Genomic DNA, 14,698 nt, shown 5'->3' on the forward strand with positions numbered 1-14,698 from the left:
TTATTGTACTTTTTATGTTATGAAAATTTTGATCTTCTTTTGGATGAATAATAAATAACTAGAGCTGGAGATCAAAGATAATCCCCCGCCACTGTTATGGATAGTGAAAGGGTAAATCTTCAGCCTTAAGCTGTGACCTTGAAATGAATTGACATGGCTGACTCATGAATTCTGCACATCGTCTTGATGAGGTGATCATTTGACCAAAGTTTTATGAAAATTATTCAAGGGGTTTACGAGATACAGAGCAGACACAAAAAATGGAAGGCTCAAACCTTTGACCCCAAGCTGAAACCTTGACCTTGAATCGGCATGGCTGACTCTTGAATTCGGCACATCATCTTAATGAGGAGATCATTTGACCAAAGTTTCATGAAAATCCTTCAAGAGGTTTAGGAGATACAGAGCGGACACAAATTGGAAGGCTCAAACCTTTGACCTTGAGTTGTGACCTTGACCTTGAGCGGACATGGTTGACGTATGAGTTCTGCATATGGTTTTGATGAGGTGACCATTTGACCCAAGTTTTACAATATTCCTTCAAGGGATTTTTGGGATACAGAGCGGACACAAAATGGAAGGCTAAACTCTTTGACCTTGAGCTGTGACCTTGACCTTGAGCTGACATGGCTGACTCATGAGTTCTGCACATCGTCTTGATGAGGTGATCACTTGATCCAAGTTTCATGAAAATCCTTCTAGGGGTTAAGGAGATATGGAGCATATAGGAAAGTGTTATGGACAGACAGAAGTACAGACTGACTGAGACCATTCCTATAAACCCCCACCACTAATAACAGGGGTGTAACGCAAAGGCAGCCACTCTGGGCACCAAATTCATCCTCTACTGTAATACAGACTGAGTGATCTGACCAGAGAGACAGAGTGAGAGAAAGCTCCCTGAACTGAGTGAGAGAAATCCTACAGATACAGGCCTGTTTGGCTAACTAAGCCTAGCTCTTTGTGAACAGACAGTCTGGTGTGCCCACAGCACCAAAACACATGAAGCTGTCTTTTTCACTGTCTTTCCTGGAAAGAACCAGTATTAAACGGTCTCTTAGTTAATTGGAGGGTGACACTCAGGAGCATCTCAGAAATTTCCAGTGCCTGGAACAAATTCGAACCCTGGACCTCTGGATTGACAGTCAAGCAATTTACCACTAGACCACCAGCTACCTGTAATATTTACATATTTTAACCAGCAGAATATTATGTAAACCATTAAAATTAACACGCAATACAATGAGCTTTGAAGTCATTTTCATCTTGAGTGTAATATATTTATGAAAAACACACACAAAAAAAAGGTATTTCTTTCTAGAGAGATTTTTTCCCTACATTGGTCATTACAAAGTGATTTTCCTCCCCCCAATAGGTCTTGTCTGCATACCAAAAATACAAAACGAAACTAGCAGGCAATGTCTGCATTCCTCAAAAAAACAAAAATATTGAACTCATTTCAAAATACCAGTTATATTAAAAACCAGCAAACTAATATGACAAGCAATGAAAAATTTAATGAAAAGAACACGTAACAAGAGTTGTCTAGAAATAACTTACATACAAAAGCTTCATCAAAACTTTATAAATTTAAAAATGTCAATAGCTTTGATAGTAATAGAGATATTCGACTTTATCAAAAACTTAAACCAATGGCGATGCCAACGCTGGGGCTTTACTTTTTCTGGCTACACCAAATTGATGTCTTGTTCCTAGGATTTTTAAAAAAAAATACTTGGGGCGAGCGAGCGAAAAAGTTTAAATCTCTTTTTTTTCAAATCATCATTTATTGAAGCGAGCGAAGAGAAATGAAAAAAAAAAAAAGAGGAATCACTCATGTCATGTTTAACACCAGATCAAGTGTGTTTCTGTTCACAGGCCAGAAAAACAAATGTGTGTGAAGTAACATTCAGACAGCATTGTCTTTGGAGTATTGAAAGTTTAATGCGTGATACATACAATCCAAAGTAAGAAAGATATCAGTGTTATTATCATTCTGAAAAGTCTTATTTATCCCATATCACTTAACAATTTTCTCTGATCGTGACATTTGACCCTTGAAGTGCTGGACCAATATATATCCATTACACATGCAGACCACACAGCACTCAAACGAACCTGCGAATCTGAGGTGGTACTATTTGTGCTAAATCACAGGCCAGGTTTCACTGTCAGTAAGTAAGTAAGTAAGTAACGACTTTATTTAAAGAGGATAACATATACGGCACTGGATACATTTTTCAAAACCGATTAACAATATGGTCCACTGTATACAATGTATAACTATGTACAGAACATCAAACATACATATAATAAACTGTATACAGATATAACAAACCTGAAAGGAGAACATTATAATATGGAAAGAAGCAAAAGGCAATGACAATGAATCAATTTTATGTGTGGCAATTGGTCTGCTGATGCATCAAGTGTGGTGTGCTGTGCGGCCTCAGGCAGAACTGCAAGGGACACGGAGGAGGTCTGTCCCCAGCCATGTGGCATGCCAGGCCCACCTGTGTGTGGACACGCCCTGATGCCTATGAACAGACCCCCAGCAATGGGACAAATAGCTCCTGTGTTCCCAGGATAGGGTTTTAACTCGGAACTAAGGGTGAGGTAACCCCAAAAAAAACCTAGAGAGTTAAAAACAGAGGTGCTGGGCCATTGGCACTCTCTTAACGAACCACAGCACCATGCAATATCGCTATGTCTACACAGCCATCCAGTATTCAACAACGTGGTGCTGAATCTCTGAGATCCCTCCTGGGGGATTCAGTGCCTGGCTCTGAGCCTCGACAGAGTCCACCCACAGCTACTGGGGGTCCCTCCTTCAATCCACAACATGCAAAGCGAAGAAGGAGGAACATACCAAGGAGAAGAACCAATTCGCATCAACCTTTCAGGCTGATGCATTGGAATGCAGAGGGTGTCTCCAACAAGAAAACTGAACTTGAGCATATCCTCCATGAGAAAGACATCAATGTCTGTTGCATTCAGGAAACTCACCTACAGCCAGAGAAATCCTTCAAAGTCTGAGGATACCAGTGTTTCCGCTGTGACAGAATTGGCAGAGGAAAAGGAGGCATCATGACACTGGTCAGGAACAACATCAGTGCTGTCCAGACCAACACACATATGGATGACTCCGAGTTCCAAGTTCTGAGCCTCAGAAAGAACGAGTTCAGTTTGAAACTTGTGAACATATCCTCTCCAAGTGACAAAGCTCTGTCCCTTGACAAAGTTACAACTGATGAAACCAGGTTCATCACTCACAAAGCTGGGAATATGACCACCTGGATAAACGTGGAGAGGAAGTGGAGACCTGGCAAGATGATAACAAGCTAAACCTCATCAACAAGCCAGATGATCCCCCAACTTTTTACTCCAGAAGCTTGCAAACAACATCAACCCCTGATCTTGCTTTATGTACTGATGACATACATGGACATGTCAAGCGGGAAGTCAATGAACAACTCGGAGGTAGCGACCATCGCCCAGTCAAACTTACTATGGACCGTATAGCCTCTACTTCACCTAACATCCCCAGATGGAACTACAAGAAGGCCAGGTGGACCTTTTACCAAAGTCTGAGTGATGAGCTCTGTAAAGACATCAGAGTGGAAGGTAGAGACATCAACCGGGTTGTCAAAGACTTCAACACCAGTATACTTAAGGCTGCTTACAGCGCCATTCCAAGGGGAGCAAGAAAGGACTATAAGCCATACTGGAGTGATGAGTTGGAGAATCTACAGGCAAAGTTATCAGAAGCCAGGGAGGAAGCAGAAAACAATCCCTCAAGAAAATAACCTCTCTCTACAGCAAGCCAAGGCCAAATTCCTCAGGCACAAACGGGAAGCACAGAGGAAGAGCTGGAGAAACAAAACAGCCTCGCTCAACCTAGAGTGAGATGGCCAATAGCTGTGGAGATTGACGAGACAGCTGAACGATGAAGAAACAGGAAGAGTCTCAGTAACTTTGGAAGAGAATGGTGAACTTTTGACGGGTAAACAAGCAGCAAACACTTTTGCCTCTAACTACAAAGATGTTTCCAACATCCCCATCAACAGGAAACAGCAAAGGGAAGCCCGAAGAAAACAAGAGCTGTCGGATGACAGCGCGCTCGACTATTCGAAGAACTGATTGAAGAATGGGGTCAAAATATTTCCATAGATTTTCAGACTAAACAAAAAAATGGATTAAACAAAAAATGTTCCTGTATTTGTGGATTTCGATTAGTCTTGCACTAAATGGCAATGTGTGACCATGATAGCAAATATGTTAAGTTATATGTTAGGCAAAACATGGACTTATATGAAAAATTTAACTAATTTCTAAGTCCAAAAAGGGCCATAATTCAGTCAAAATAGTTGACAGAGTTATGTACTCTTGCCTACAGATGGATATAATGTTGATAAACTAGTGTTAAAAGTTTCAAAGCCACAGTTCAAACAGTTTTGACAAAACGCTGACTTGTAAGAAAAACTGAACAAATTTCAAAGTCCAAAAAGGGCCATAATTCAGTCAAAATAATTGTCAGAGTTATGTACTCTTGCCTACAGATGGAAATCATAATGATAAACAAGTGTTTAAAGTTTAAAAGCCATATGTCAAATAGTCTTGACAAAACATGCACATTTACAAAACAGAACCAATTTCCAAGTTCAAAAAGGGCCATAATTCAGCCAAAAAAGATGAGAGAGTTACGTACTCTTGCCTATTGATAGAGACTATTATACTGAACAAGATATAAAAGTTTCAAAGCCATATGTCAAACACTTTACACAAAATATAAACTGGTACGAAAAACTTAACCAAGATTTCTAAGTCAAAAGGGGCCATAATTCAGTCAAAATGCTTGATGGAGTTATGTACTCTTGCCTACAACTGGACATTGTGATGGTAAACAAGTGTTGAAAGTTTCAAAGCTTTATCTCAAAAGACTTTGTCAAAATGTGGACTGGTACGAAAAACATAACCAAGATTTCTTAGTCAAAAAGGGGCCATAATTCAACCAAAATGCTTGATGGAGTTATGTACTCTTGCCTACAACTGAACATGGTGATGGTAAACAAGTGTTGAAAGTTTCAAAGCTTTATCTCAAAAGACTTTGTCAAAATATGAACTGGTACGAAAAACTTAACCAAGATTTCTAAGTCAAAAGGGGCCATAATTCAGTCAAAATGCTTGACAGAGTTATGTACTCTTGCCTATAACTGGACATGGTGATGGTAAACAAGTGTTGAAAGTTTCAAAGCTTTATCTCAAAAGACTTTGTCAAAATGTGGACTGGTACGAAAAACTTAACCAGGGTGTGACGCCGACGCCGACGCCAACGCCGAAGCCATGGTGAGTAGGATAGCTCTACTTATTCTTCGAATAGTCGAGCTAAAAAAGGGAAAGGCAGACAAGCCAAGTGACACCAGAATGCATAAAGCAGGGTCTTAAACTGCATGAGCTACAGACAGCTCTTAGGCAGTTGAAGACAAAGAAGTCTCCTGGACCAGATGGAGTCACAAATGAAATGCTGACCCATCTAGGCACTGAAGCAATTTGCAAACTCCTGGAAATTTACAACTACAGCTGGAAACAAGGACTGCTTCCACAGATATGGAAAGAGGCAGTCATGATCCCCATCCACAAGAAAGGGAAGGATCCAAAGAAGGCTGCAAGCTACCGTCCAATCAGCCTAACCAGCTGTGTTGGAAAGACCATGGAGAGGATTGTGAATGCACGCCTGAAGTGGTACATGGAGACTAACAACCTATTTGCAACGCAACAAGCTAGCTTCAGACAATTCCGCTCCACTGAGGACCAGACCACTTATCTATCGCAAGAGATAGAGGACGCTTTCCAAGAGCAGAAAGTCGTGCTTATAGCATGGATTGATCTGCAGAGGGCGTATGACAAAGTCTGGACTGATGGACTCCTCGTCAAGCTGATGAGGACTGAAGTAGGAGGTCACATGCTGAGGTGGATTAAGTCATACCTCCACAACAGGAGAGCAACAGTCAGTTTAGAACATGCCAGCAGTAGGAAGTTCCTGTTGCGTCATGGTGTCCCACAAGGCGGAGTCTTATCCCCTACACTCTTCTTGTTTTTCATTAATGATCTGGTGTCTGAACTACCGAAAGGAGTTATGGCTGCTCTCTACGCTGACGATCTGGTGTTATGGTGTAAGGAAGAACATGCCACTACAGCCACATACAGGATGCAAGAAGCCATCAACAAGCTTTCAGCTTGGGCTGAAGATTGGTGTGTATCAATCAATACAGAGAAATCGTCCACCACACTATTCTCCCTGTCGTCAAAGCAGAGGGTGGGTAAAATCAAGATGGGAAATACTTTGCTGATTGAAGCAGACGAGGCAAAATACCTTGGAGTGACCTTTGACAAACAGCTAACCTGGAAGCCCCACATTAGTCAAGCAGAAGGGAAGGCCCGTAGGAAGCTTGCCATGATGCGCAAACTTGCTGGAACAAGGTGGGGAGCAAATGAGCAAATACTCAAGACAGTATATCAGGGAACAGTGAGACCCCATTTAGAGTATAGCTCAACTGCCTGGTCCACTACTGCCAAAACTAACCAACAGGCTTTAGACAAGGTTCAGGACCAAGCATTGCAGATCATGACAGGTGCTACAAAGTCTACACCAATCTCCTTCATGGAGAAGCTAACAGGCACACAGCCGTTACAAGACAGAAGACATGCAAAGGTTCTGCTTCAAGCAGAGAAGTTCAGGTCTTTTCAAGACCATCCCATAAAAGCCAAGCTAGATGGCTACACAAAGAATCGGCTCAAACGTAGCAGCTTCGTACATGAGGCAAAGAAACTCAACCGAGAGTTCAAAACTGAGCTGAGCATACCAACGACTCCCCTAGGTAGTGAAGACATCATAAACCCACTAGCGAATGATCTGTCCTCAGTGACTGTGAGACTTGCTGTTGCTCGTCTTGACCGCGGGAAGCAAGAGGATGAAGGCATTCGGAAGAGCCTCACACTTGCTATGATCAATGAAGACTATCCTCCGGAATTATGGACTCATGTCTATACCGACGGATCAGCCACATGCGCCGTCAAAGATGGAGGACAGGGTTCTCGCCAGGCTATTATCGCCTGTCGCTTGCGACATGCCTTCAGACTTTGAGTTGTATATTCGACATCCCTTATTCCCCCCATCATCACTTAACTGACGAAGCGACATGTCATAAAATCATCCCAATAAACACCCCGATTAATCCGATAGTGTATTCGAAAAGCTTCCACATGCTTACCCGACAGTTTAGGTAAAGCGATGCCAGTTAAGATAACCGATAAACCAATGACAGCTTCCTATATGTGGAACGTGTGACGTAAATTTCATCGTAGCTCTGCCTTTAAAGCCTTTGACAGGCGGTATCTTGTGGTGTGTACATGAAAGTGACTGTTTTCGCAAGTTTTAAGATTATACATGTCATTAGATAATGACAGTTGATTCAACAATTATCGTCCGAAAGTTTTTCGCAATCAAGGAAAGACACTGTAAGGAATTAGGTCAACAATTGTGCAACACGGTAAAATGCTTTTGAACAATTATCGCCGTAATAGTAATGTTTTTCACATGAATGAAATGTGTTTTCTCGGGCGGAATATCGAAAAAGACAATGCAAGAATTAATGTTTTCTGTCGTCACTTTCAAAATAGAACTTGTAGAGAAAAGTTTGAAATACCCTCCGTGCATTATTTCATCATGAACGGACACTTTGGTAGAACCACCGACCTTCCGTAAGCCGGCTGGATGGCTTCCTCACATGAAGAATTCAACGCCCCGAGTGAGGCTCGAACCCACATCGATGAGGGGCAAGTGATTTGAAGCCAGCGACCTTAACCACTCGGCCATGGAGGGCCCGGTCACAATTTCAGAATCCCTCCCAACCACGCCAAATGGCCAAAGGATAATCGGGCATTGATCCAAAATGGAAACCAGCGTTTCCCTGGATGACAGTCTCAGACTGTGTTGTTTTACATGTATGTACAACAAACAGTTGACATTTTCAAAACCTTAAAATTGATAAGTTTTTAGCAAATAAACTCCGCAGGAATAGAAGACATAAACTTTAAAATACAAATAGATCTGTGTGCAGTGCTAAAATTGTATTGTTTTATGTACAATAAATAGTAAATGAACATTTTTAGCAACTTAAAATTGATGAACTTTTAATTGTCTTTCAGCAAATAAACTCCATAGGATTTTTATGACCTAATATCTTTTCTTGTTGGACATGTAAATAATGTTTATTAATCACTGAAAATACCACTATGTTTTTCACTCTGAAATGCACCAGAATGCACCAAAATGAGTTGTAGTAACACAAAACTTTCTGGGGTGACCCCCATACTCCCCCACCCACCCCTTTGCTGTTAAAAAATATCCTTCTGCATCATGCCTTCAGAAAAACCTGGCTAGAACCCTGGAGGAGCAGGAGTTTTCATTCAATACCCATCTGGCAAGAGAGAAACACTACATGCAGCCACAGGAAAACACTGCAGCAATTACAAGGCAGAGACTGAAGCACTCATGAAGGCCGTCTCAATGGTTGAAGACTCGGCAGAAGAAAGCTCCTCAGTCGTCTTTCTCACAGATGCACTGTCTGTCATGGAAGCTCTGATCAACAATAAAGCTCCGCAGCTAGCCAGGAGAATGCAGAGCCTGAGTATAACCTGCAATGTAGCACTTCAGTGGATTCCATCCCATTGTGGACTTGCAGGCAATGAAGAGGCAGACAAACTGGCTAAGCTAGGAGCTCAGTCAGAACAACTAACAGAACCTGTGAGTTACAAGGAGAAAGTCACCATCATCAAGGCACTAACGAGACCAAGGATGGAGTAAGATGCTTTTCATCTCCTTGACCGGTCTGAACAAGTGGTGATGGTCAGGCTCCGCTCAGGGCACAACAAGCTCAATGCTCACATGTACAAGAAATACAGACTGACATCATCGCCAACTTGTCCATGTGGTGAAGAAGATCAGACTGCGGAGCATATACTTCAGAGATGTAAAAGGCATGACCTGGAGCAAGCTGCGACTTGGCCGATAGATACCTCAATCCACCAGAAACTGTATGGAGGCATTGAGGATCTTCGGCAAACCACAAGTTACGAGGCTACTGGTCTGACAGTTTAGATGCGAATGACAAGAAGAAGAAGAATCAATTTTATGTAAAAATGTACAACCTAAACATTTAAAATATACCAAGTCAAGAAAAACTCAAAATATGACAACATGTGACTATTAATATTGCTTTGTATTCTAATTATATATATCAGAGAAGTGCCAATGAAGATATGATCTTTTGAATTTTTCTAACTTATCTAATGAGCGTAAATGTATAGGAATGTTGTTCCAAATTACAGCTCCGGAGTACTGTAATGATTTACGAAAGAATTCAATTCTTGGCTTTGGTACTTTAATTTCATTGTTTTCATTTGATCTAAGCTGGCGATCACTTGTTTGTTTTTCAATAAATTTTGAAGCAAGGTGTTCAGTAGAGTGACCTTTAATGGATTTATAAACAAGGATTGCCTTTTTATACTTTATTCTTTCAGAAAAAGTCATCCATTTTAATTCTTTAAACAATTCAGCTGATGGAGCATTATATTCTTTGTCAAGTATGATTCTTGCGGCACGTTTTTGAAATTTTAAGACAGTTTCTAGAAGCTCATCAGTACAGTTCCCCCATATAGCACAACAATAATCAAGATGCCGTAAAATGTAAGAATTGAAAAATAGTTTTCTTGAATGTAGGTTCAGGTAAGATTTTATTCATAAAAGAAGATATAAATTGGAACTGCATTTTTTCATAGTTAGTTCAACTTGGATCTTCCAGTTCAGATGTTCATCAACATGTACTCCTAACAGCTTTTCATGTGATGAATATGATAGGGGCTGACCCTGCATTTGTATGCTATTAGAACTGATGTGATTTTTAATTTTATTGTTGTTATAAGAAGCTGTGATATACATAGTTGTAGTTTTAGATATGTTTGGAAGCATTGAGTTTTCTTTGCACCATTCATCTACTTTGTTAATGTCAGATTGCAGGGTGTTGTGTACTTCAGTCACAGTTTTACCAAATGCAGACATTGTTGCATCATCAGCAAACATGTCAATGGATGAATTATGTGTGTGTAAAGGAAGGTCATTTATATACAGTATAAAAAGTATAGGCCCAAGAACAGAGCCTTGTGGAACTCCCGCAGAAATTTCTTTGGGAGAAGAAAGCTGTCCAGATACACATACTTGATGAGAGCAGTTCTCTAAATATGATGATAACCATTTAACAGAAGTTTCACTGAACTTATACAGGTATAATTTTTCTATTAACAAAGAGTGGTTTACAAGGTCAAACGCTTTTGTTAGATCCAGAAATATAGTGCCAACAAAAGAGTTTTTATTAATGGCATTAATCCAGTCATCAATTATATTTGTAAGTGCAGTCTCACAGGAGTGATTTGCTCGAAAGCCTGATTGTTTGGAATGCAGAAGATGATAAGTTTCCAAGAAATCCTTTACTTGATTTGAAACATGCCTTTCAATAAGCTTAGATAATATTGGAAGTATTGATATTGGTCTATAGTTAGATTTGTCAGATTTTGAATGCTTTTTATAAATTGGTGTTATTTTGGCTGTTTTAAACTTTCCTGGAAATTTGCATTGTGTTAAACTTAGGTTAATTACCTTTGTGAGAGGTCGAGCTATTATTTGATGACTTATCTTTAATATTCTGTCATCTAACCCAGTTGCCTTCGATTCATCTAGTGATTTTAATTCCTTGAGTATGAATTCTTCAGTAATGGGTTGTATTTGAAATGAGTTATTTTCAACTTTACTTTCAACAAATTCTTTAATGATTTTTTTACTTCAGGTGTAAGATGTTCTGGTGGATTTGGTACTGTTTTAAAAACATTTGCAAACAAGAGTGCCAGAATGTCACAATATACGCCCGTCACAGCAAATTTCTTTACATTAGCACCTGTATTTGCAAATGGAATTTTAATTTTCTAGATGTTTACAATGCTGTTTTTTTTTAGAAATTATTGTAATTCTTTTATTTTTCTAAGTCCACAAAAAAAAAATCATTACCAGGTCAAGATACCTTAAAATACACCCGAAATTTGAAAGTAACATCAATGTTGTACCACAGAAAAGTGGTCTTGGTTTTTCCCTACGGTCAATTATAAAAAAATTACAATGTAAGTTATTTATAGTAACAACTAAGGGAAGTTAATCTTTAAAGAGAGAGAAAAAAAAAAAAAAAACCCTAAAAAAAAATTCTAAGTCCACACAAAAATCCTTACCAGGTAGAGATACCTCAAAATACACCTCAGAATTGGATGTAACATGCATGTTGTACTACAGAAAAGTGGTCTCGATTTTTCCCTACGACTTGTAATGAAAAATTTGGAATATAAGCTATTTATAATAACAGCAAAGGGAAGTAATTCAAATGAAGGGACCAGTGCATGACACTCCGTCTCAAGATGGTGTACAATTGTGCCAAGTTACATCAAAATCCCTCCATGCATGAAGTAGAAATGCACCGGACAAGTCATTCTTGTATCTGACCTTTGGCCTGTAAGTGTGACCTTGACCTTAGACCTAGGGACCTGGTTCCTGCGCATGACACTCCGTCTCATGATGGTGAACAACTGTGCCAAGTTGTATCAAAATCCCTCAATGCATGAAGAAGAAATGCTCCGGACAAAGTTTTCATTCTTGTATCTTTGACCTCTAAGTGTGACCTTGACCTTACCCCTAGGGACCTGGTTCTTAAGCATGACACTCCGTCTCATGATGGTGAACAATTGTACCAAGCTACATCAAAGTCCTTTCATGCATGAAGAATATATGCTCCGGACAAAGTTTTCATTATTGTATCCTTTGACCTCTAAGTGTGACCTTGACCTTAGACCTATGGACCTGGTTCTTGCGCATGACACTCCCTCTCATTATGGTGAACAACTGTGCCAAGCTACATCAAAATCCTTCCGTGCATGAAGAAGATATGCTCCAGACAAAGTCATTCTTGAATTTTTCATTCTTGTATCCTTTGGCCTCTAAGTGTGACCTTGACCTTAGACCTAGGGACTTGGTTTTTGCACATGACACTCCGTCTCATGATGATGAACAATTGTGCCAACTTTCATCAAAATCCTTCCATGCATGAAGAAGATATGCTCCGGACAAAGTCATTCTTGAATTTGACCTTTGACCTCTAAGTGTGACCTTGACCTTAGACCTAGTGACCTGGTTCTTGCGCATGACACTCCGTCTCATGATGGTGAACAACTGTGCCAAGTTTCAACAAAATCCCTCTATGCATGTAGAAGATATGCTCCGGACAAGGCTGTGGACGCCGCCCGCCAGGGGCGTTCCCATAATACGTCCCGTTTTTGAAACGGGCGTATAAAAAAGTGTTAAATACTTCAGCAGTTGCCTTTGGATCTATTATTGGGTTTCCATTATCGTCATTAATGTAATTGGTTTGATAATTTTCACTTTTACCAGATAAGTCTTGGAGATGTTTCCATAACTTCTTAGTGTCTTTCTTACTGTTGTTGATATTTTGTGAGTAAAATGACTTTTTTGCCTCTTTGGTAAGAGATTTTACTTTTTTTCTCCAGAACTTGAACTTACCTTGGATTTTTGACCTCTTAGCTTAAGTTTTTGAATTTATTGCATTCTTGATTTCTGGGCTAAACCAGTCCGGTTGTTGTTTATACTTAACCCGACGCTCTTTCTTAGGCAGATGCTGATTCATAACTTCAAGAAAGATTTTAAGAAATGTGTCTAGGGCATCATCTGTGTCATCATAAATGTCTATCATGGACCATGGTTGCCTTTCTAGGTCATGTAAAAATTCTTGTTCTTTGAAGTTTTTATAAGACCTGTATTTAATTGTTGAATGTAATGGGCCATTTCTTGATTTATTTGAAATCAAATGAAAATCCAGCACTTTGAGGGTTTGACTACACAAAGTATAAAAAACAAATGGTGACACTTTTGAGTGACATATAAGAAAATACCTAGAATTCCTGATGTATCATCATGTATCAACTTCAATATCTCTAACCACCAAATTAAGGCAGTTACAAACCACCAAATTAAGGCTGTTACAACAATCAACAAATACAAAAAGTGAAAGACCTGCATTTTAATCTAAATAATGAGACCTCAGGTAGACCAATTTTACATTCCGATATTTCATTTTGTCTACCTTGAGGGGGATATTGACCAGTCAAAAATATATTACGATATTCAACTCTTGAGTGCAATTATTTAGACTACCTGCGTTTGAGAAACATACATGTCCCCCTGTGGGTTTTACACAACTGTATCTGCGGAAAGATTCAACTTATTGTATAATGCAGCAACCCTAAACAACTGCAGCTCGGGGAAATCTCAACAACTGTTGCTGGAAATACTTGCCATTCATTATCTCGGCATGTCAGACAATAAAGACATAGGGGGCTTGCCATTTTGTTTTGCCCAATTTTTAAAGCAATCAAATATTACAAAAATTTAATTGAATGAACTTATACTACCAGGGTAGGTACTCCTTCCGTCAGAAAGTAGGGAGACTATGTAGTCGAATCGGTGGCTTAGTCAGAGAACATGTTCTCAATAAATTACAAACAAGGTGTGTTTAAACTTCAGAATTTCCTTTTTTTCATTCCTACTGATTTCCACCCAGCGCAAAATTACACCTAGTCCAAATAATTTGACATCAAAAGTGATCCGGAGATATTTTCGTGATAGGTCATAATCCCTCTCTTTACGTCAAAACCAAGAACAACCTTTCCTGTGTTGAAATTGGATTTAGGTAAAAACATGATCAGGCAATATATTTACACGATGAAATAATAAAACATAATAAAACTGCATCATTTTACGGTTTAAACATAACAGTAAAACACATTAATAAAGCGTAAACACTATATGTTTCAGTTTGGCTACCTTGCTGTATTTACACGTCCGCCATTACACTCGGTACACGCTGACAGTGCGGTTGGTCGTTATCGATCACGTGACATGAATCGGAGCCATGTAAAATTTGTGTAAACTTTAGGGTGTGTTGTTTAAAACAGTGACAAACTCGTGTTTTGCCGTTTATTCATATAAGCATTAACTGAATTGAAGGAAGAAATAGATATTCTTTCCAGGTAACGTAAAATTTCACTAATATTTTTGTTTTTTTTAATAGTTAGAATGCGATTTAAAAATCACCTTGTCTGTGTTGAGCCTTCCGCTCAGAAAACAGCGCGGAAGGCTCAACCAAAGAACTAAAATACACAGAATGGCAACTGGGGATAATTCCGTGTCATCTCGTGTTAGAGCGTTATTTTATTTCAAAGTGTTTGCCGACTTGAACAATCGTGATCAAATCAACAGATGCTTACAGAAGTATAAAACTGGCGGTACGCCCGGCGCGTAATAAACCGAATCGGGTCCTTTTTTTCGAACGAAAACTTTTGATTTCTCAGACTTCTAATCATAAATTCATTCATTCCCCGTGTAGAAAATATTAATAACATTAAAAAAGCACCATTATCATTATAAACAATCGATCGAAAGTAACCTTATTTAAAAGCGTTTGCCGACTTGATCAATCGTGATCAACAGACGCTTACAACGAGATCTCATTCAGTTGTCACGGGATGT

At 39.4% G+C, this 14,698-nt stretch overlaps 1 protein-coding gene across 1 annotated transcript in view; it reads right to left on the bottom strand.

Annotated features, from left to right (window-relative positions):
* The window catches only part of LOC123548733 (protein disulfide-isomerase TMX3-like), a 151,686-nt gene that overhangs the window by 134,866 nt on the left and 2,122 nt on the right, over window positions 1–14,698 (bottom strand). The window lies entirely within an intron of this gene.

Source organism: Mercenaria mercenaria, chromosome 6, assembly GCF_021730395.1.
Source record: "Mercenaria mercenaria strain notata chromosome 6, MADL_Memer_1, whole genome shotgun sequence".
NCBI classification, from domain to species: Eukaryota; Metazoa; Mollusca; class Bivalvia; order Venerida; family Veneridae; genus Mercenaria; species Mercenaria mercenaria.